Consider the following 22,630-nt stretch of genomic DNA (forward strand, 5'->3'; position numbering starts at 1 on the left):
TCTATCTATCTATCTATCTATCTATCTATCTATCTATCTATCTATCTGTCTTTAGTTTCAGAAGATGACTCCCTCTGAGACATAGACATGATGGAGAGCCATTGGGATTGAATGGGAAAGGGGATGTAAGGTCTAAGCACATAGGTGTTATTTCACACTGAGTAACTAGAATGATGAAATTGTCTTGCTGGGATGGGGAAATAACCGAAAAGAATGGGTTTGGAATGTGAATATCATGATTTTTGGTTTAAGACATGCTGGTTTGAATTGCTTACCAAGCAGCCACAAGGAATGAGTGAGCCTGGAGTACTGGGAGGAATTCCATCAGGGAGACACACATGTTGGGATTTTCAACAAATAGATGGTATTTAAAGTCACAAGAAAGCACAAGATTGCCAAAGAAATGAAAGTTGGCACACACACACACACACACACACACACACACAGAGGGAGAAAGCAAGAGAGAACCCCATAGCCACTTCCTTGTATTATCATACTATTCCAGGGACTGATGGTGAGGATGAGAAAAGAGGATGAGGTAGGAACTGCCTGTGAGCAAGGAAGAGAATTCCAGGTGTGTGTGGTCCCCGAGCCTTGAGTTCCAATGGCATGCCAGGCCCTGTTCTCATCAGAGAGTTAGTTAATGAACCGACACTGACCATATGCTTGTCTCAAGAGCTACCATCAACATGTACAATTAGAGACTTGGGATCCAAGGGATTTCGGTTTCCCGAAAGGCTGGCATGGTGGTGGAGTCTACACTCAGCTGCAGATGAATCATCCACATCAGAATCCTCCCCATCCAAGTCTCATGGACCATAGAGAAAGAGTGGGTGGAAAGAATGTAAGAGCCAGCAGGTGGAGAGGAGTGCTGTGAAATGTCAACTTCTGGATGAGATAGGGTTGCTGTACAATGTCAGCTCACATCAGCTGTGGTTGCCTGCACACGACCACGCTGATCTAAATTCTCACATGAGTTGGGGAGAGGTTCCCACAGCCCCACTCTTGGCTGAGTTGCTTCTGGAGTTAGTGGTTGCTGAAAGAAAAAAAAATCACAAGAGGTTTGTCTCTGGGGGGTGTGACTTCTGGAAGGTAACCCATGTGTCAGTGGGTGAACTCGTGTTCATGGGAAGTGCTAATGGGATTCAGAGGGTCCTTGTCTTGGTTTGGGTTTCATTGCTCTCAAGAGACACTATGACCATGGTAACTTTGATAAAGGAAAACATTTAATTGGGGCTGGCTTACAGGTTTGGAAGTTTAGTCCATTATCGTCATGGAGGGAAACATGGTAGCACACAAGTAGACATGGTGCTCGAAAAGTTGCTTAGAGTTCTACATCCGATCAGCAGACAGCAGAAGGACAAAGGGACCCTAGGTTTGGCTTAAGTGTTTGAAACCTCAAAGCCCACCCCTAGTGACACACTTCCTTCAACAAGGCCAAACCTCCAAAATAGTACTGCTCTCTGGTGACAAAGTATTCAAATCTATGAGCCTCTGAGAAGTATTCAAACTCCCTCAGTCATTAATAACGAATGATATAGAAGACATGAAGTTTGGAAGCAAAATGGTGGGGACACTAAGGGAAATTGAAGGAATTAACAGTGGATAGGTATGATTAAAATAGCAACAATAATTAATGAAAATGAGGCCATAAATTTGAAAGACAACAAGGAGGGATATTTTGGAGGACTTGGGAGGAAGGGAAAAGAAGTTATGTGATTATGCTTAAATCTCAAGAATATAATAAATCATTAAAATATATAAATGTATAAAACATTCCAAGAATAAATCTGGGTGTGGTGGTGCACACCTTTAGCCCTAGTACTTGTGAGGCACTAGGCATGTACCTCTATGATTTCAAGGCCAACTTGGTCTACTCAGCAAGTTCTGCGGTAACCAGGACTGTACAGTGAAAATGTATCTCAAAAAAAAAAAAAAAAAAGCAAAAAATGTTTTATTTTTTTTACAGAAGAGACTTGTACAATGGACCACTGCAGTACGATTTCCCAGGAAGATTTGCTACAAGCTGGTTGATCTTCATTAAGATGCAAGTCCAAAAATGAGACATTTGGGCCAAAAGCAACTCTTGTCGACCCTTACATACAACAGTTTTGTGGCTATGAATAAAGCTTGGGAGACTGACTCTGGACTGAGTATTAAAATGACAATGAGCCATCACTTCTGGGAATGCTCATCATGGAATATTTAGACCCAAGAGGTTCCTAGGGTGGTACTGTGCTGTGCTGTGTGGCCTTCTCAGTTCTTTTCAGCAGGTAACCGTCTGTTGTCTTACAGTTAGAAATAGTTGAAAGACAATCTGAGAAGAGGCCAGTTATCTTCTCCTATGTCCTCCTCAAGGGCCACAGGCAACAGCTCTGAGGTTAAAAAAGAAGATATTAAGATCCAGGGTCAGTTTCTAAAAGAGCACCATCTTCAGTGTAGAGGAAGGATGGTGAGGAGTGGAGGGCAGGGAGACACATGGGACTGAGAGGTTGCTGGGGCAGCTTGGGGTATAGCAGCATTGGATACATGGGAAACGTGATGGTTTGACCATAGATGGGAGGTGAAATCAGCAAGGTCTGCAGCTGGGTTAGAGATAAGGCTGTGGGAACTTGAGAGGAACAGCTATCAATCATGTACTTAACACTGTAAATCTCTTCTATCATATATCTATCATATATCATATATCTTATATCATATATCTATCTGATTGTGTACAATTAACCTATCTTTTATCTTTTTTATATATCATATTTCTACCATATCTTCTGTATTTACTGTCAACTGTCTATCTGTCTACCTGTCTACTTATCAATCATGTATTTGCATCTTCTACTTTTGGTTTATCATCCTATATGTTATTCAGACTATCATTTACCACTCTTTAATCTGTCTATCTTCTGCCATTCTTCTATTATCTGTATACTTACCTATCTTCCCATCATTTATATCTATTTTTGTTCTATCTACCTACCTATTGTTCAGACTGGGATCTAGCATCTGCCTGTCTGCCTATTAATCATCTATCTACCTATCTATCAACTGTTTATCTATCTGAAACTATCCCTCTTTTATCTATTATATGTCTTTTATTTATCATTCATATATAAATACTTATATCTACCTATCTATCCATCTATCATTTACCTACCAATTTGTCATCTGTTCTATCACCTATCTGCCTGTCATCTATCCACATCTATTCAGCATCTGTAGCCATGTCACCTTTCACTTTCTCTGATCCACAGCCACAGCCATCACAGTCCTTTGCTTATCTGTTCTGTGTGTAGGGAGGTCTGGCTTACCCAACAGTCTGTGCATCACTTTTCATCCCAAGAGAAGAATAAGAACCAGATGATCCCCGCTGGAGGTATTGTGGAGCCATAATATGGAAAAATACATAGGCTGTTGCAAAACATATTATGGCAAAACATATATGTGGCAAAATGTTAAGAGTTTTATTAAGCTGGTGGGGCCAGCATGGTGCTGCTCCATAGATAGGAAGAGGTAGCCTCACTAAGATAGAAACTTGCCACAGTTGACATGGGCAGAGACATCATAAGGATGAACTTTCCTTCCTGTAGGTCTCATGTGTATAGTCCCACTATGCTAGAAGCTTCTGACATCACACACCTTCCACAGAGCTGGGCTATATATAGCTTTGCTTTGTTATCTTCCAGGAGCCTCACAATCAGCCTCCTGCAGCTTGCTCCTTGCAAGACACACAGACTTGCTGTATCACACGTGTGTATCTAGGGCTGTGCTAGTTCTGCGGATGGACACACACCTCAGTTGAGAGGAACCAGCTTGGGGGTCTGATAAGCTTTTTACGATCATGTGGTAATCAGTAACTCCTCTTCAGGAACCTCAGTTTTTCCATATGAAAAGTGGATGTGGTACCAACCATCTTGACCCTCGTTAAGACACTCTTCAGCTTATTTGATACACTCACATCTTTTCTCAGTAGTTTCGCTGTTTATTATTATGACTTCACTACTACACAAGGCATTCCTTTAAACAAAGAATAGACTTTTCTTAAATATGCTGCCATTATTTATGTATTTGTGTGTGTCATGTATGTACAATTCCAGTGGAGGCCAGAAGAAGGCACTAGCTCATATGGTGCAGGAGTTATAGATGGCTGTAAGCTGCCCTATGTGGGTACCGGGACTCTTTAAGAACAACAAACACACTTAAATGTTGAATAACCTCTCCAGTCCATTCCCTTAAATTAAAAAATAAAAACAAAATTATGTATTTGTATGTGTTGGGGTGGTATGCATGTGCCACAATGCACACATAGAGCACAGAGGACAACTTGAAATAGTTGGTTATTTCTTTCTACCATGTGGGTTCTGGGGAGTGAACTCCAGTTGTTTGGGTTGACAGCAAGTATCTTTATCTGCTGAGCCATCTCAATGCCCCTGCCCTGAATAGATGGATTTTTCTAGAAAGACAAAAGTCATAGGTACCATGTTTACACTTGGGTTTATATATAGAGAGTGTATAACTTTCCACTTATTTCTGCTTCTCCTTTCCTTCTTTTTGTAACACTGGGGATAGAACCCACACTATCCCACACAGGAGGTAATTGCTCACTCCTGTAATGAGAGTTTTAAGAATTTTGGTTTAAAAAAAAACCACTGAAATATTATAAGAATATGTTTTTGTTTTAATTCCAGGTGGGGATAGGGGACAGCACTGTAGCAGCAGGCTTTGGTTTGCCTCATGCTCTATCAGAGGCATTTTGCCAACTGCAGATAGTTTCTACCATTGTGTGATGTTCGGTATTTTGGGAACTTTTCGGAGGGAATATAAATGCTAGGGTTCCAAGAGATGGTGGTGGCAAGGTTGTTGGTGGTGATTGGTTGTTGGTTGCTGTTGGTGATGTTTTATTAAGCAATCGTGTACAAAGAAGAAATGGGGAGAAGAAATTACATATCCTGACAGCGAAAATCAAACTTGCCCCAAGAAAATTGATGCCCCTGATCAGCAGAAAGTAGTCCACCAATAATGTCACCCCCTCTTTGGCCCCTGACTTTATTCAGGGATCTTTTTCCTCACTCCTTATCCCTCTATCTTTCTTTCTCTCCTATCTAGTGATAGGAGGTGAAACCAGGGGTAGGTAAAGGATAGAAAAGAGTAGAATGCACAAAGTAGAAAATGCTGGCTACACAATCCCATGTTGTGAACTGTGATTTGGAAAGGTCATGTCCCTCAGGGGGTGGCTCCTAGGTATCCTCCCACAGGGCAGCACTTTGCTGTCTTAGAGGGTCTGTAAAATCACTCTCTCCTACTCCAGCTCATGCTTCTCATGGTTTTGCTATTGCTAAACTGTGGATAGTAACTTTTCCATGTTTTCGTCTCTCTGTGCACATTGTGTGCAGGTCCATGCACACCTACAGGCCAGAGGTGTTTTCCCCAATGGCTCTCCACTTTATTTTGTGAGACAGGGTCTCAAGGAACCTGGGCCTCACTGATGGAGCCAGGCTACCTGCCAGTGAGTATTAAAGATCTGCTGTCTCTGCCTCCCCAGCACTAGGATTTCAGACATGCCTGAGTTTTTATGTGCGTGCCAAGGGCCTGAATTCAGGTCTTCACGTATATGCGGCAAGTGCTCTGCAAAGCCATCATCTTCTGTCTTTTCCAACAGAGTCTTAAACTTCCCTTACAGCAACGGCCATTTCATTAAACACTGGGTACGCAGCTATTCACACGGGCACTGTTGATCACCGGCCCAGCTCATTTCACACATCCAAACAGAAACACAGACAGATGAGAAACATCTCACACCAGAAGAATTAACAAGCTGAAGCGGAGCTAAGCGGTGAGCCAAAGACAAATGGAATTGATTCTGAAATTTGGGGTGATTGTGGAGGAAGACACAATTAGAATTCATTAGGACTTCGATTTAGGGAGATGTTTAGAGCACCCTGGTAAATGTTTGTTAAATCCTTTCTGATGGGAAGATCACAGGTTACACAGAAATACATTTCAGAGTGTTAAGCCCTGTCTGAAGTGCTGTCTGTGACATTTAATGTCTCCATCGGGGCTCTAATTTAGCTGTTGACAGCTGGCTGCACAGGATGGACATGTCTGTCCCACCTGTGGTCATGTCACAGTGGCTGTGAGGGTTGAAGCTGGGAAGGATGTGTTTTAGCTACACATGTGTCTTTTCTTAATGAGGAGTGGGGGGGGGGGCTCTTCCTTCACTGTGTCTCCATTTTTTTATTTTTATTTTTTAATTTAAAATGTAATTTTATTAATTACAGTTTATTCACTTTGTATCACAGCTGTAGCTCCTTTCCCATCCCCTCCCAATCCCACGCTCCCTCCCTCTTCTTCTCCTATGCCCCTCGCCTAGTACAATGATAGGGAGGTCCTCCTCCCCTTCCATTTGACCCAGTCTCATGAGGACTGACTTCATTGTCTTCCTCTGTGGACTACTCCCTCCTCAGGTGGATGTGATCAAAGAGCCAGCCTATGAGTTCATGTCAGAGACAGTCCCTGTTCCCAATACAAGAGAACCCACTTGGAGACTGAGCTGCCATGGGCTACATCTGTGCAAGCATTCTAGTTTATCTCCACGCATGGTCCTTGTTTGAAGTATCAGTCTCACAAAAGACACCTGTGCCCAGATTTTTTGGTTCTGTTGCTCTCCTTGTGGAGTTCCTGTCCCCTCCAGGTCTTTCTATCTCCTCCTTCTTTCATAAGATTCCCTGCACTCTGCCCAATGTTTGGCTATGAGTCTCAGGATATGTTTTGATACCCTGCTGGGTAGACTCTTTCAGAGGCCCTCTGTGGTAGGCTCCTGTCCTGTTCCCTGTTTTCTTCCTCTTCTGATGTCTGTCCCATTTGCCTTTCTGAATGAAGATTGAGCATCTTACCTAGGGTCCTTCTTGATTAGCTTCCTTAGGTGTACAGATTTTAGTATGATTTTTCTATATTAAATGTCTAATATCCACTTATAAGTGAGTATATGCCATGTGTGTCTTTCTGATTCTGGGATACCTTACTAAGTATGATCTTCTCTAGTTCCCACCATTTGCCTGCAAGTGTCTCCACTTTTTAAAAGCATCTTTTCTGTAAGAAGCAGTTCTTTTTAAAATTCTTTTTCTTCTGAAGGTTTCAAGATTGTTTTGTGAATAAAATGGAAAGCATTTGACACCGTTACCCAAGGCTTTGTGTATAGTCATATTCACTCTTTGTTTTTCTATGAGGGATTTTCCAGTCCATTGTCCAATCCTCTTTATCAGCAATCTGCCTTTCTTCAGGTAGCCAACTGACCTGACACACTGAGAGTTCATGCTATGCTAGCACTATCTCATTTTAGCTGTCTTGTGATCTTGTCCTGCTGGGTGAGATGAGCTCAGGAGACCTGCCCTTGGACTAGTAATGGGCCTGTGTTTCTTAGTAGTTATGAATGCAGCTTGGCTTCTCATAGTCTAGTTGAAGGGAAGGACCCCATCCCACAGCTAGAGATGGCTAAGCCTTTAGTGGGCTGAAAATGCTTCTTATTTAGGGAAGGGAGTTTAAGCAGTGGTAGAGTGGGACATGAAGAACTTGAATAAGCATGTTGGCATACCATTCCTTGCCCATGTGGAGCCCAGTGCCCTGTGGAGACATTACCTGATCATGTGGGAAGTCAGCTCAGTATGTAGCTCTTGCCCACAGAATTCTTAGCCTATGGGAGCAGACACATGAGGCCTTATGAGTATAAAGACAAGGTTCTTTGGCTTGGGGCTAGAGAAGAGGAGTAATCAGTTGGGAGGAAGTAGGGGAGACTGAGAGAAGGAAGATGGGGAGAAGAAGAACAAGAGAGTTTCTTCCACCCTATAATGGTGAGAAGGAACTTATATGTCAATATCCATGGTCTCCTCTCTAAAGATGCTCCCATGAAGTATGGAGGAGAGAAGACAGGGAGAGACAAAGGGAGGCAATAGGGTGGACATGACCAAGATACACTGCATATATGTATGGAAGTTTTAAAAAAATGATACACAGCTATTTTTTAGGGTAAGTTTCACAGATAACTCTAATTTTCACAGAGGCTCTGATTTTCAATGTACAGCCCCCAGCTTGCATCTCTATATTGAAGGCTCTTGAGCCTTTCAGAGGTTGAACCTAGATGGTGAAGGTGAGTCTCTATGGGGTGGATCTTTGAATGTTATTCCCTTCTATGGCTCTGCCAGACACTTTCTACCTCTTGGTCTTGTCACTAGGTGAGGAGTTTCCACCTAACACTCCAGCTGGCCACTAGCCATGTACACAAAGGTGGAATGAAATACTCAGGAAACCCTGAGTGAAAATAAATCTCTCTCTTCTCTTACATTGCTTCTGTCAGATATTTTTCTACAGAAAAAGTAATGAACACAATGTCTTAGCAATTCACTGACTGACTTATAAAAATATACAATTGTTACTTCCCCAGTTGTCCCAAGGTGGAATGTTATGATGACCAACCTCCAACCAAAGGCAAATAAAACTCTGCCCAAATGTTACCTAACTAGTATTTGCTTTCACTAATATATCCAAACTCAGATTTCAGCATCTATTGAATGTAGACATAAGGTTATTGTGTAATTTTATTTGTGTACCCCCCCCATATCTGGTTGTAATCCTTGTTCTGAGAATCTCCTATCTTAATGTTGTGTAAACACTGCTTCCCAGTTGTTCCCTGACATTCCAATAAAGCAGCTTGCAGCCAGTTGTTGAGTATGGGAGAGAGTAGGGATAGACATCCTGCCAGCCAGGGAAGGAGAAGTTAGAGGGGAAAGTAATCCATAATTCAACCAAGGGAGAGGTTCAAGAGACATCACTAAATGGAGCTAGAACAGATAAGCTACAATGTGCAAGTATATCTGGAATGTATGCTGAGAGGAAGCTAAATTAGCCTAGAGGGTTAAGAATAGAGTAATAACTGCTCAGTTATTGTGTTGTGAAGCTTATTATTAAACAAATATAAGATTCTCAATTATTTGTGTGATAGCTGGTTAAGAGAGAAACTGAGAAACACAGTTTATAAACATAACCTTAACAATTAAAGTTTTCAGTGTTTATTGGAAAATCTTACGTGAAAGAAAAATTATGAAAGTCAATATGAGTAGACCAGTTGATAAATATATGTTGATAAATATGAGACTGATATTTTCCCTCTGTGCTGAATATGACACAGTTGGTACCGGTTTCAAAATATTTTGAAATTGATTCTTTCTCTCACTAGGAAACATTTTCACTTTGGATCAACACATGTTGCCAACACTATCGAAGATGGAGGCTCTTACTATTTCAACTTGAACTTGAGTTCTTTATATTCTGATATACTTTATAGCCATTGACTGGGTGAGCACTGAGTGACAACTAATGAATGTCAAAAAAACAAAGGTAACCATTGCTCTGCCTTATTCGGGGCTGGTCTTCATTTATACCACATTGCCTTCAAAGACCTGATTTTCTTTAAAAAAAAGTTTTGTTTTGTTTTTTTTTTTTTTTTTACTAATATGTAGAAGTGTGTGGGTTTTCCATAATTTTGAATTTTAGTTTAGGTGGTACAGTTTGAATGAGACCTGTCCCCCGCAGGCTCAAGTATAACAGTAGGCGGCCCTGTTTGTGGAGGTTATAGAACCTTTAGGAAGTGGAACCTTGCTGTAGGAAGCACATCACAAGGGGCTGGATTTGAAGTTTCATAGACTAACACCATTTCTTGTTCTCTCCCTGCTTCTTGAATGTGGATTCAATGTGGCCAGCATTTTGCTCCTGCCACCAAACTTTCTCTTCCTGCTGTCATGCCTTCCACAATATGGACTCTGACCCTATGGAACTGCAAGCCAAGGTTAACCCTTTTCCATTAGGTTTCTCTTGTCAGGGTGTTTTACCACTGAAACAGAAAGTCACTCAGGTGGTCTCTGTTGCCAAATACACATTTCATAGAGGTGAGATGGTGGTGGGCTTGGAAGTTAGTGGGAACACCTGAAATGTATACAGCCTTTCCATGCAACGCATCTGTTCTGAAAATGACTTCACCTTGCTGGCTGCCAAGATCCTGGGCACTGGAGGGTGGGTCTCATTGGCTCTGAGAAAATAGAATCTAGCAATTACAGCTGCCCCTTGGTATCTGTAGGGAGGGGTTCCAGGTGCTCCAAGGAGCTCTAATCCACAGATACTCAAGTCCCTTCTATAAACAGGTTTAATGTTTGCACCTAACTTGTGCATACCCTCTGAGGATCTCTTCTCTGTTTATTTATAATACACACATGAAACTGTGGCCCTCAAGGCACAGAAAATAAATGGAGGAGGGAGATGAGTCTCCATTTTTCCCTTCTCTGCCTTAACTTTCTCATTCCCTATTAAGTTTCTCTTTTTTGGTTCTTACAACGTCAATAAGGGGGAGGGGGTAACAGGCCTACCCTGATTAATGAAAAACCCCAAACAACAACTATTCCTGTGCCTGTGGATAGAAACAGAGACCTAACCCCTGCACCAAAAGAATTGCTTTTATACTTTAGGACCCACAGAGGAGAGAAAGACAATTACAGGAAGGGTATTCAAACACAAAAATAAAAACCAAGACCCCTTAGAGTCAGGGTCTTCCCAGCTCTGAGGCTCCCTTGAGAAACATGTAACATTTGCCGATAAACATTTATGCCCTAGGATGAGATTTTTTCCCTTCCTTTAATTTTTTTTAACTGATGGAGACAATAAATCCACCTGGCAGCCAGCATCGTGCTGTAGAGCAGGTGTTGTGTGAACAGTTGTTACACATCAATCTTTGGGGGCACAACATTATCAGAAGTCTGTATTCTGTACACGTGGAATGCTTTAGTTTGTATTCTGTACACATGGAATGCTTTAGTCTGTATTCTGTACATGTGGAATGCTTTCTCCCTATACTTTGCATCCACAGACAGCTGGCTGAGAACCTGCAGCCATTCACATAGGCTCTTGTGTCTGTTTGCAGATCCCATTTCCAAACCACTATTGACTTTTTTCCCATAAGGCTCATTCATTCAAAAGTCTTTACCATTTAAGTCTGATCCTACTCAGTGGATACCACCAAAGAGGAAAACAAAATTAGCCAAAGAACCAGGGCTACCAAGGAAACCAGGATGGCCAAATGGCCTATGGGAAGAGCCTTTTGAGGGCTTTGAAAGGGTGGGAGGTGTTTTGGGAGTGTTGTGTCAAGGTTTGGTCACCAACAAGCTTAAGACTGAGCTGTCAAACTTCAGGTCATCAGAGAAGACTGAGGAGAAGACAGAAGAAGCATACAACATCTGCCATGGTGTTCTGAGTGCTACAGAAATTCTCCATGGCTGAAATTAATGACAAAGCCACTTAGTCACTGCCAAAAGTGCTTTTACTCATAATAGCATTGATTGATTTTTCTTTTTTTATTTTCCAGTTAATTTTTTTCTCATTTTATTTTGAGGCAGGGCCTCAATGAGTAGCATTAGCTGGCCTGGAACTCAATATGCAGATGAGGCTGATCTTAGAAGTATAGAAGCCTGCCTGGAACTGCCTCCCTAGTACTGGGATTAAAGGCATTCACTACCAGAGTTTACTTTTTATTTAAAATATTTATTTCAGGTATAATTTTGGGTGTATGTATGGTATGCAAGCCGTGGTACATATATAGAGGTCAGGGGACAACTTGAGGGAATCAGTTCTCTCCTCCCATCATGTAAATTCTGGGGATAAAGCTTGACTGTAATCGCCCTTACCTGCAGAGCCATGTGGTTAGAGCCTGTTTCTTACATTGTAATGGAACTTTCATTAAAGGAGTACAAAAGTCACAGGCTACTGAATCTATGGCATCTTTATCAGCCTCTGAAGGAGAAACTCAGGTGTGGAAAAGTCAGGACTGTATTCATATGAGCTCACAGATTGCTGTGTTGACACCAGAAGCTGGGTCTTAAGGCAAACAGTTAAGAATGGCTTTGGCATTTTAGGTAATTAAAAAATAATCACAAGCAGCAAACTGTTTTGTGACATGTGGAAATTTATACAGATTTACATTTTGGTGCACATAAATGGCTTTACTAGAACTCATATCCACCTGTTTTCTTCCAGGTTTAGGGCAGCTTTGGGGTTGAGTTGTGATGGAGATGGTATGAACTGCAAGATGGAAAATATCTACTACCTATTGCTTCGTAGAAAGCATTCACCAACTGCCTGTAGCTATTTCCTGAAAAAGGAAAGTATGCCTCCTTTAAGACTCAGAAAATAGAGGAAACATACAAGGATCAGGAAGTAAGTGAAATAAATAAGACTTACAAGGTATGGCTCCAAAGTTACACATATAGTTGCAGTTGCTAGGAAGAAAAGACAGACTGGCCCAGCTAACTCCAGGTCAGATAGAGAAAGCTCCATGGGTGGAGGGTTCATATATTGATGCCTCTGTTGACTGGCTTGTTACTGATAACTGGCTTTTTGGTGATGCAACTATCTTTGAGTCACCCATGCTCCTGTGAGCAAACCCTCACCCATGCTCTGTAAGTAAGCCCAATAAACTATCACTTTACCAAGTTGGGTTTGGACAGAATCTTTAGTTTGTAATTGGTACTCTGCCTGGGGGTGAGCGGACATTCTTATCTCCCCAGAAAAAAGAAATCACACAATACCAACCCTATTGTATCAATCCTATTTGAGCTAAGCCTTCTTTTACAAAGCTTTTAATATTTTGTTTTGTTTTTAATCATAAGTGTATATGTGTTATGTGTAAATATAAGTGCAGGTGCTCACAGAGGCTAGAAGTATAGGATCCTCTGGAGCTGGGGTTCTAGAGGGTTGTGAGTCATCTGATGTGGGTGCCGAGTTCTGGACTTGGGTCCTCTGTAAGAACAGCAAGTGCTCTTAACTGTTGAGCTGTCTCTCCAGCCGCTCCCCCCAGTAAACATTTATGCAAGAAATAAAACAGAACTTACTAACTACTCTGAAATTACAGTCATAGTACGAGCTATACCACAGTCCACCGATGCACATACTTAAAATCAATATATGATTTTAACTGAATTGTAAAATAAATAGTTTATTGGAAAATTGTACCTATCTGAATGCATCCATTAGGGACAGAAATTATTCTATAATTGTGCCTTTAGATCTCTGTATTTGGATGCAATGTGAGTAGCAGGAGATGACTGGGTGCTTGTGTGGGAGTCACAAACACCACAGCTGATATTATAACTAGTGCTTAATTGATAGCGTTGGCTGGCAGTAGCTGGCAGTCTTAACAAAGTTCACAGCCACTGTGCTAAATGGTGGTTACCAGCATAATGCCGTCTCTCTCCTCCCATATCATGCTCGTTAGTTTTTGTCAATTTGACACAAGTTAGTGTCATCTGGGAATAAGTAACCCCAATTGAGAAAATTGCCTGTGGGAAAGTCTATTGGGGGCATTTTATTGATTAATGATTCATGTGAGAGGGTGTAGCCCACTGTGGGTGGTGCCATCCCTGAGCAAGAGATCTTATTAAAAAAAAAAAAAAAGAAAAGTGAGAAAACTACCAGAAACAAGCCAATAAACAGTGTTTCTTCGTGGCCTCTGCTTCAGCTCCTGCCTTGGCTTCCTCACTGATGTCCTGTGTATAAGCCAAATGGATGCTTTCCTTTCCACATTGCTTTTCGTTTATCACAGAAAAAGATGTTTCTCACTGAAACAAACTACAATACCTACCAAGACCTTCTGTTTGATGAAATGCTAGTGGGCAACAAGCCTTCGGTACAAATCATAAAAGAAAGATTTCAGGGTGTAGTACAGGGTGGGGAAGACGAATAGTAGACTCACAGTAGACTCACAGTGTAGTAGGAACCAGCTACTCTCTCGGTAGTGAGAATTCTGAAGTTTTGGTACCTTTGAAATGATGCAGAAATGTTATAGGAATATGTTTTCATTTTAATTCTAAGTGTGTGACATGAGGCTGTTTCACAGTAGCTGACTGTGATTTGCCTCGTGCTCTAGCAGGCATGTGATTTTGCCAGCTGCAGATAATTTTGCTATTTTGTGATGTTTGGAATTCTGAGAACTTTTCAGAGGGTATATAAATGCTAGAGCCCTGATAGGTGGGTTCTTGGTTGTTTGTTGTTAGCTGCTGTAGGTTATGATTTGTTAAGTAGTCATGCAAAAAGAAGAAACAAACAAACAAAAAAAAGACATCCTGACTATGAAGATCAAACTTGGCCCAAGGAGCTCAATGCCCCTAATCAAAAAAAAGTAGTCTAATGATAATTTTGCCTGCCTCCTTTCCCCTCTATCTATTTTTCTCTCTTATCTAGTGTTAGAAGGTTTTAAGGGAAGAAGAAAAGGAGTGGAAAATGGTGAAAGAAAGAACCCATAAAGTAGCAAAACGCCATCTACATCTCACCTTCTGCATTCACAACCCAAAACTTTCAGAGATGCCCTGTACAATCGGCTAGCAACTGACACAGCTGTTCAGATTCACATTAATCTTAAAAGTTCAATGTTAAGCTCTACTCATTGAGCATTCGGCACACTTGATGTCACCAGACATTGCTGTGGCTGCCATACTGGATGGTTCAAGCTTTAGAACACTGACATCATTATATAAAAAAAGACCATTATGTTTTACTTTCCAGTCCGTACTCATGGTTGATTTTTCCTTTAAACAAAAATATCTTGTCTATTCCCTATGCAAGTCCCAGTGGCTATACATAGGAAAAACATCCTGAGACATTCCATTTGACATCAATATCACCATCATAATCCTTGTCTGAACTATAATCCTTTTACGAACAAAGTAGTCTTACTATTTCAACCACTGGCCTCTCCTCCCCAAAACATATTCTCATCCTGGCCTTAACAGTAATATTTTAAAAGTAGATTGTTGGGGTCTGGAAGATGGCTCAGTGGGCAAGAGTGCATGCTAAGAGAGCAGGGGATCTGAGTTTGTATCCCCAGTGTCCATATAAAGAGCCAGGTGGGTCTGATCCTGAGAGTGCTTATTAGCCATCCAGTCTAGGGGAGACAGTGAGGTTGTGATTCAGTGAGAGACTGTCTAAAAGCAGTAAGATGGAAAGTGATAGAGGAAGACACTGGTGCATACCCATACATGCATCACACACACACACACACACACACACACACACACACACACACACACACACAAGCATGCACTCATGCATGCACGCATATATGCACACACATGCAGTACACCTACATATTCAAATAGACAATAGTCAGATCAGATGCAAGCATTCAGAACCAAAAATCCTGCTCCATGCACAAAGGCTGGTAAGGATATATCCTACTCCCTTCTTGGGACCTCTGACCTCAAATTCTGGCACTGTCTCCCCACATCACCATCTCAGCTACATAGGACTTATGCCATTCAAAACACTCCAACTAGCCTTCATTGGGCCATGGCGTCTACTTTTCCTTCTTCATGGGCATCTATAGCTCCTCATATCTTTGTGCAGATTATTACTGGGGCAGTGGCCCAACTCACTCAGCCTTTTTCCTTCAGAGTGCACTGCTGAGTTTCCTCTGAATCATGCATGGGTTCTGAAAACATCTTGCTCAATTATTCTTGACTTGTTTACCAGGCGCTGCTGAGTGGAACTTGTGTTCTTGTCTGTCTTTAAGGCCAACACCAGTGCCTGGCACTCTACAGTGGAGACTCTGTAGATGTTCCCTGAGTGGGGTGTGCTATTGTGGTGTCTAGGAAATGAATCACATCATGAGCAGTTATCTGCAGAGAACAACTGGTTATACAACAGTTGGGGCTGTAATAACTGCATAGCAGCCAGTAATAGCAATAGCCCTCCCGCATTCATTTAGTATCACATACCCGCAAAGGCACTGCAGTTCAGCAACCGCCTTCCTGTCAGTTACCTCTGGAGAGGACAGTTCATTAAGTAAGGAGCACCAGAGGCAGCTCAGGGGGCTGTGGTGAGAAAGCAGTGCTCTGAGTGTAACAAAGAATCATTTTCAAACAGCTTCTCTGACTTTAGTATCATTTCTCCGTGTCTGATTATATGCTTACATCTCTGAATTTGGATTTCCCAAATCACCTTGAACAGTGCACTTATCAACACCCCCTTGAACTAACTGACATCCTCCCCTTGTACAGATCAACATTCTCCCTGCTACAATCAAAATCTTGCCTTGTACTAATCAATACCGTCTTGTACAGCTCAATACCTACCCTTGCACTTATCAATAACCTCCCTTTGTACTGGTCAACACCCCACTAGAGTGACCAACATTTTTTTTGCACAAATCAACAGTTACCCTTTGCCATTATCAACATCTCTCCTTGTACCCGTCAACCCCCCTTGTGTGCCAGCCAACATCCCCTTGTACTGACTGATCCCACCATACCTATCAATACCCTTCTCTTGCACTGATTAACACCCCTCCTTGAATAATCAGCACTCTCTTGTACTGATCTATACCCTTCCCTCTGTTCTCACCGTGGGTGAAGCATAGCGAGCTAGTCATGGGCCTAGACTCTGGACTCTATTATCTAGGATCTAACCTGGCTCTATGCTTCAATTTTGTATCTTGGAGACAGGCTTATAGATGCTAAGCATCCCCTTACATTTGGGAAATGCCCACAGCTCTGAGCCATGATGGAAATCCCATGAGTTAAAGTATGTTCTGGAGAATGTAAGTCCTCACCTGGTACCCAAGCAGCAGTTAAGGGCTGGCTCTAATTATCCAAGCCTGTTTGGGGAACAGCAGCCACTCAACAAACATAAAAAGAAATAAGGCGCCTCAGAGCAGTGAGTTTCCTCAAGGGCCACGGCAGCATCTTAATTTGCACTTGGTTGCAGAAGTATGAAAATGAAAGTGGCAGTGTGCTCTGCATTTGTGACTGGATTTTCAAATAGTCTGAGTGAAACAACGGAGGGGCACTGGCGTGTTAATTAACAGGCTGACATGGGAAAAGAATACCACAGAAAGTCAAACAGAAAGAGCAGAATCCACTTTTATGCCCCAAATAAAAGGAATTCTCATTATCGGAGCCAGAAAAGAAAGCTCCCTTTATAGAATCTAGGGCTCTTTCCCAAGTCCTGATCTCAGCAGGGGGTTGCTTTGGCGTGCTACCTACACTAATTTCAGAACCCCTGAGAGATGATGACTGGGTCCAAATGATGGCTGAGCTCTTCCGTCTTCAGACTTTCCACAGGTGTGTATATATGTGATGAGCTGTGAGACTTGCTTTACATACATCCTTGAGATAGCTATGTGGGTGGATGCCGTGATTTCTGTTGGGTGTAAAGATTAGGAAAGACCCTAGAGTGAAGGCCATGGGGGTCCTGGGAGGGGAGAGAGACAGAAGTGGGCATGTACTAGCCCAGTGGTTCTCTAAAGCAGTTCCCTTTAATACAGTTCTTCATGTTGTGGTGACCCCCCCCAGCCGTAAAATTATTTTCATTGTTATTTTGATAACTGTAATTTTGCTATCATTATGGACCACAATATCAATAACTGTGTTTTCTGATGGTCTTAGGTGGCCACTGTGAAAAGGTTGCCCAACCCCCAAAGTGGTCATGACCCATAGGTTGAGAACCACTGCACTGGACCGTCAGTTCCTGTGTATTTTGGTAATAGAGGATAAGTTGATGTACAGTTTGTTTCATTTAAGAATAGACAGGTACTAGATTGAGTGAAATTTTTTAAAACTCATTTCCTGAGAAGTTTATAAGTTAAAATTTCATGGTCCTGAAAGCATGGGGAGGTTCTGTCTGCTTGCTCTATTGAAAGGAATTTCTGAGACACACAAGTGTTAGAGAAGATGGCAACTTTCTCATTTCTCCAAAATCATCCATACAAGGAAAACAACTTGACATTCTGGAGGCTGGAGAATGGCTCAGCAGTTATGAGCACTGGCTGCTCTTCCAGAGGGCTTGGGGTCAATTCCCAGCACCTACATGGAAGCTCATGATCATCCATAACTCCAGTACCAGACGCCCTCTGCAGGCTACTGTGGTTATTGTGCCTGTTCTTTCTCTCTTGCGTGTTTTCTCAAACACACACACTATAATATATAATATATTATATAATATATATGCATATATATAATATGCATATTATATAAAATATACACATATATTTTAAAACCCTCAGCATTCATCCTTCAGCCAAGTTCATCTGTGCTGGACAGAGGTACTTAATGCCTATTTATGTGGGTTGTCGAACTTGTAGCTCCCACTCTTTCACTCCTTCTGATGAGAAAAAGGCATTTAGATATGAAATATAGTGTGTCAGAAGCCATGCATCACCCTGTAGCTGTGTGCCAAGGAGGAGCCTCCAAGCTCTTCCAAGAAATGCAAACAGCATGCCCCATACCACACCCTGCTGTGTGGTCTGGTAACTACTGCTTTGGAAGAAGGGCCGGAAAGTGAATGCAAGTTTTTAAGAGCTAGAATGAAAGGGGAAAGAACCAGGAGGTTCCATCAAAGGGATGCTCAGGTTCTCATAAAGCATCTCAGTTTTGCCTGCTGCTGACTGTGGAATCCAACTAGCAGAAGCCAGGGCTCCACTGATGCCCTTTAACCTCAAGAAAATAGCAGCCTCCGCCAAGCCCCTCAAGGAGTACCCTTGCAACGAGGGACACGGCAGGTGGGCTAGGAGGCAAGAACCCGTGCAGGTAGCAGGCTTCAGGTAGCAGGCTTGATAAAGCCAGACTGTGCTGCTAAGCCGCACTTCACAAGCGAAGGGTACCTGTCACTGCACTTGCTCCAAAACTCCATATCATACCCCTTCCCCTCTGGACCCTCAAGGCTACAGGCGTATCTGTGCCTTCATGTCCCTGCAGCTATCATGAGACATCACCACTGTTAGTATTTATATAAAAACAACACGCATACAGCCGGTCTTATAAGAAAGAGGTTTTTTTTTTTTGGATGGAGATGGAGAAAGGGGAGGACAGGAATGGTGGGAGAAAGAGGAGAGAGAGAGAGAGAGATGGTAGGGGGAGCGGGCACAGCAACAGAGAGACAGGAGAGAGTAGGAGCGTAAGAGAGCACAAGAGCAAGAAGGCAAGAGGTAGACAAAGTGGTAGGTTGGTCTTTTTATGGCCTCTGCCAGGTGTGTCTACATGATGACATCATAGGTTACCAGGCAACCCAGAAGCAGGCTGCCTAAATACTAACAATCACACCAAACCTCTTTTGACTTAAGAGTCCTCTTATTATTGTAAAGGATGATGGCCTATACTGTGCTAACTGTTATCTCTGGGGTAAGTTTTATCTCAAGCCCCAGATCAATAATACTCAGCATTAAAACTTCAGAGGTGAAGCTGAGACAGAAGCAAAACAAGAACCTGGTTAGGAAATGGGTACAGGATACTTGTTCTTCCAATCCCAAATGATACTTGTACTGAGCTGACAGCAGCACCCACAATGACAACAGTCAAAACAGCCTTTTCTCAAATGAGCAGAAATAAGGGTTCACTGAATTGTGAGGGGTAGGTATTAATGAGCTTTTAAGGACTCACTGGCCTGGCGCTCCTAGCAGGGACGCGCATGCCAGTGTCTCTGAAGCCTGGAATAAGCTCGGAATTTGTTCTATCCCTTGCTCAGGAGGCGGTGATGAGAAGCAGCCACCACCCTGGAGCTATACTACAAGCCATGGAGGAGCCTCCCTACTCTTCGAAGAAATGCAAACAGCGTGCCTTACACCAGAGCCTGCTCACCACACACGTATCAGGAAGATGCGTGTGTAATGAGCTTTTTTCTAAGACTCTCCCTCCCTGAGGAGGGAGTAACGCTTCACCTTCAATACAGCAAAAAATGAATTTTTTTGAATAGCAAAAATTAAACTCATGGAAATTCATGATTGGTTTGAGAGAATGCAAAAGCCTTCAAAGCCCTAGACATGGGGAGACTCCAGATTTCCTGGAGGTGCAGTTACAGAGCCACTGAGAAGCAGGGATGTGACCTTTGCCCAACATTGATCTCTAAGCTTTCATGGTGTCATAGTCGCAACTGCCTTCAGCACCATCTTAGTTTGTTTTTTTGTTTTGTTTTGTTGTTTGCTTTCCCCTCCTTATCTAGCTGTGTTGGGCATTGTATTATTCACGGGCTTTATAAGAACAAATAAAGCTGGTGTGCATTTTTCCTCTTAGAATTCATTAAGACAGTTGAGAGATTCCAATTATGGAAAAGATCAATAGATTTGACCACATTAAAAATTAAACAAGGGCTAGCAGCATAGCTCAGCAGTAGAGCACCTGCCTACAATCCCCCAGTGAGGGGCTGGGGACATGACTCAGACACTAGGCATTTGCTTACCACATACAAGGCTTTGGTTTCCATCCCAGGATATATACATACATACATACATACATACATACATATATATATATATATATTAACATAATATACATTATATAATTATATATAATATATATACACACATAAACAAACAGGCAAAATCCTTTGTACCAACTCCTAATGTGTGAAATTAGGAGTAACTTGGTAAGAATCCATGTGACATGTCAACCAAAAGATGGATGTCACTAATACTCAGACAGAGAAAGGATTTAGACTCAGTGGACCTAGAGTTTCAATTCTGTTAAACAAGAATGCAGGAGTAGCTAATGCCAGCAAGCCCTACACTTAAAATGTGATTTCCTCTCCTTTGTACAATGTTTTAGCTTTAGAAAAAAATAAGGAGTTGAATTCCCAGTAGGACAATAAAATGGGCAAAGGACAAATATTTAATAATGAAGTAAAAAATGTTACCCAAGTAGGGCAAATTAATGAAACACCGAGATAAGATGTTTGCTTAATAAATTGTCTATTTTTTTAGAAAAATTAATATTCTCTGTTGGCAAAGTTGCAGGGAAATGGGTACCTTTACACACAGCAGGTAGAATTGTAAATTAGTTAAGACTTCCCGAAGGCAATTCTACAGACATTACAAAAATGTATTATAAAATTACATATCCTCTGACTCACATCCTTGAATTAAAATTTATTTCTAAAAGTTTTCCTCAAGGGATCGATGGGAGATACGTGCAAAGATTTCTATATCAAAAACACAGGCCACAATATATTATATTATATATTTTATAATAGAAAATGTCTTTATAGTGTTTCAGAGTTATGTTAGGGTTTTTTAAACACATGGCTTATTGCTGTTTTTCTTCCATTCCCATTTTAAATGTAGAGGAATGCCTGAGCACCTATCAGGAGCATATGTCTCAGAATGGCTCAGTTGTCTGCTTTCTCACCACTGTGACATCTCACCTGGTGATCAGGCCAGGGGTAGCCTTGGGCATTCCTTCTTTCTTATGTCCACCTACCCAGGCAGTTTCTAGGAAGGAATTTCATTCCTCTTAGCCTCTCTTGCTACATGGCTTAGAAGATAGATGCAAATTGTTATACTCAGTAAAAGATCGCATCTGCCTCTGGTCCCTCAGCCTTCTGGATGCAAAGGTGGACATGGTTTTTATAGAGTTAAAGGTAGTTGAGACTCTGGTAGGTGTTGGAAACTGACCTCCAGTTCTCTGTAGGAGTAGTATGCACTTTTGTTTTTATTCTTTAGGATAGGGTTTCTCTGTGTAGCCTGGGCTATCCCAGACTTGCTGTGTAGACTAGGCTGGCCTTGAACTCACAGAGCTCTGCCTGCCTCTGTCTCCCTGAGTGCTGGGATTAAAGGCATGTGCCTCAATGCCTGGCTTGGAATGTACTCTCAATGGCTGAACCATCTCTCCAGTCCCAACATGGGTTTTATTAATTTGGGGTCACAGGGATAAATAATATCTTCAGGGTCACTCAGCCACCAATTGCAACATCTAAGCCACTGAGCAACCATACAATCTCCACACTGGACACACAAGAGAATAAATTTAGGCACCAATCTTAGAAGTCGAGTGTGATAAGGTCTTATGTAGAGAAGACAGAGAACAGACCCTAACTTTCTGTTTCTCCTTTGCCCATAATTCCTTCTATACTTGTAGCTAGAATGCTTCTGAAGAAACAAATAAGCCAGGGCAACTCCACATGGGTCTTTCTGCAATGGCTTCCCACAGCATCAGACCATCAATTCGTCAGGCATTTTTCCAGGAACCATGCCTCTAATTTCAAACCCTCATCCTGGCCCATAGATCTCTGTTTCTCTATGAGATATCTCTCAGTGAACATACAAATTAACAGATGCAAGGCCATTTCACAATGGTAATAGCTCCCTATGTAAAGTAATATTTTATCAACCAACTAATGAGGACCTCAAAATGCCCTATATCTATAAGACAGGGGAGTCTGAGCTTGAACTCACTCTTGGGCCCAGAGGTGGCCTTTCAGAGAGACTTCTGGGAACTTATCAGACCCACACAGTATTTGACTCTAGTTAATTCCATTCAGTTCAAGGATCAATGATGGCTGCCTGCTGCCTGGCTTTCAGATTGCCAACTACAGGGCTGTGAACAAGCCCTTTCCTTAGAGAACTTACAGCCTTGTTGTGGAGTATTCTTTGTATCTTGCTGTCAATAACAGGATAATCATAATAGTAGCTACTGTTTATTATATGTCTACAAGGAATAAAGTTCTTGTAAGGACCCGTGAGTTATTTACTTACTCATGTATGTATGTATGTATGTATGTATGTATCTATCTATCTATCTATCTATCTATCTATCTATCTATCTATCTATCTATCTATCTA

The 22,630-nt window shown here is 41.9% G+C and overlaps 1 protein-coding gene across 1 annotated transcript in view; it reads right to left on the minus strand.

Moving 5' to 3' along the window:
* Tmem132d (transmembrane protein 132D) overlaps nucleotides 1–22,630 on the minus strand; it is a 611,289-nt gene that overhangs the window by 165,797 nt on the left and 422,862 nt on the right. The window lies entirely within an intron of this gene.

This window comes from Psammomys obesus, unplaced genomic scaffold, assembly GCF_907164565.1.
Source record: "Psammomys obesus unplaced genomic scaffold, mPsaObe1.curated_primary_1811, whole genome shotgun sequence".
Classification (NCBI taxonomy): domain Eukaryota; kingdom Metazoa; phylum Chordata; class Mammalia; order Rodentia; family Muridae; genus Psammomys; species Psammomys obesus.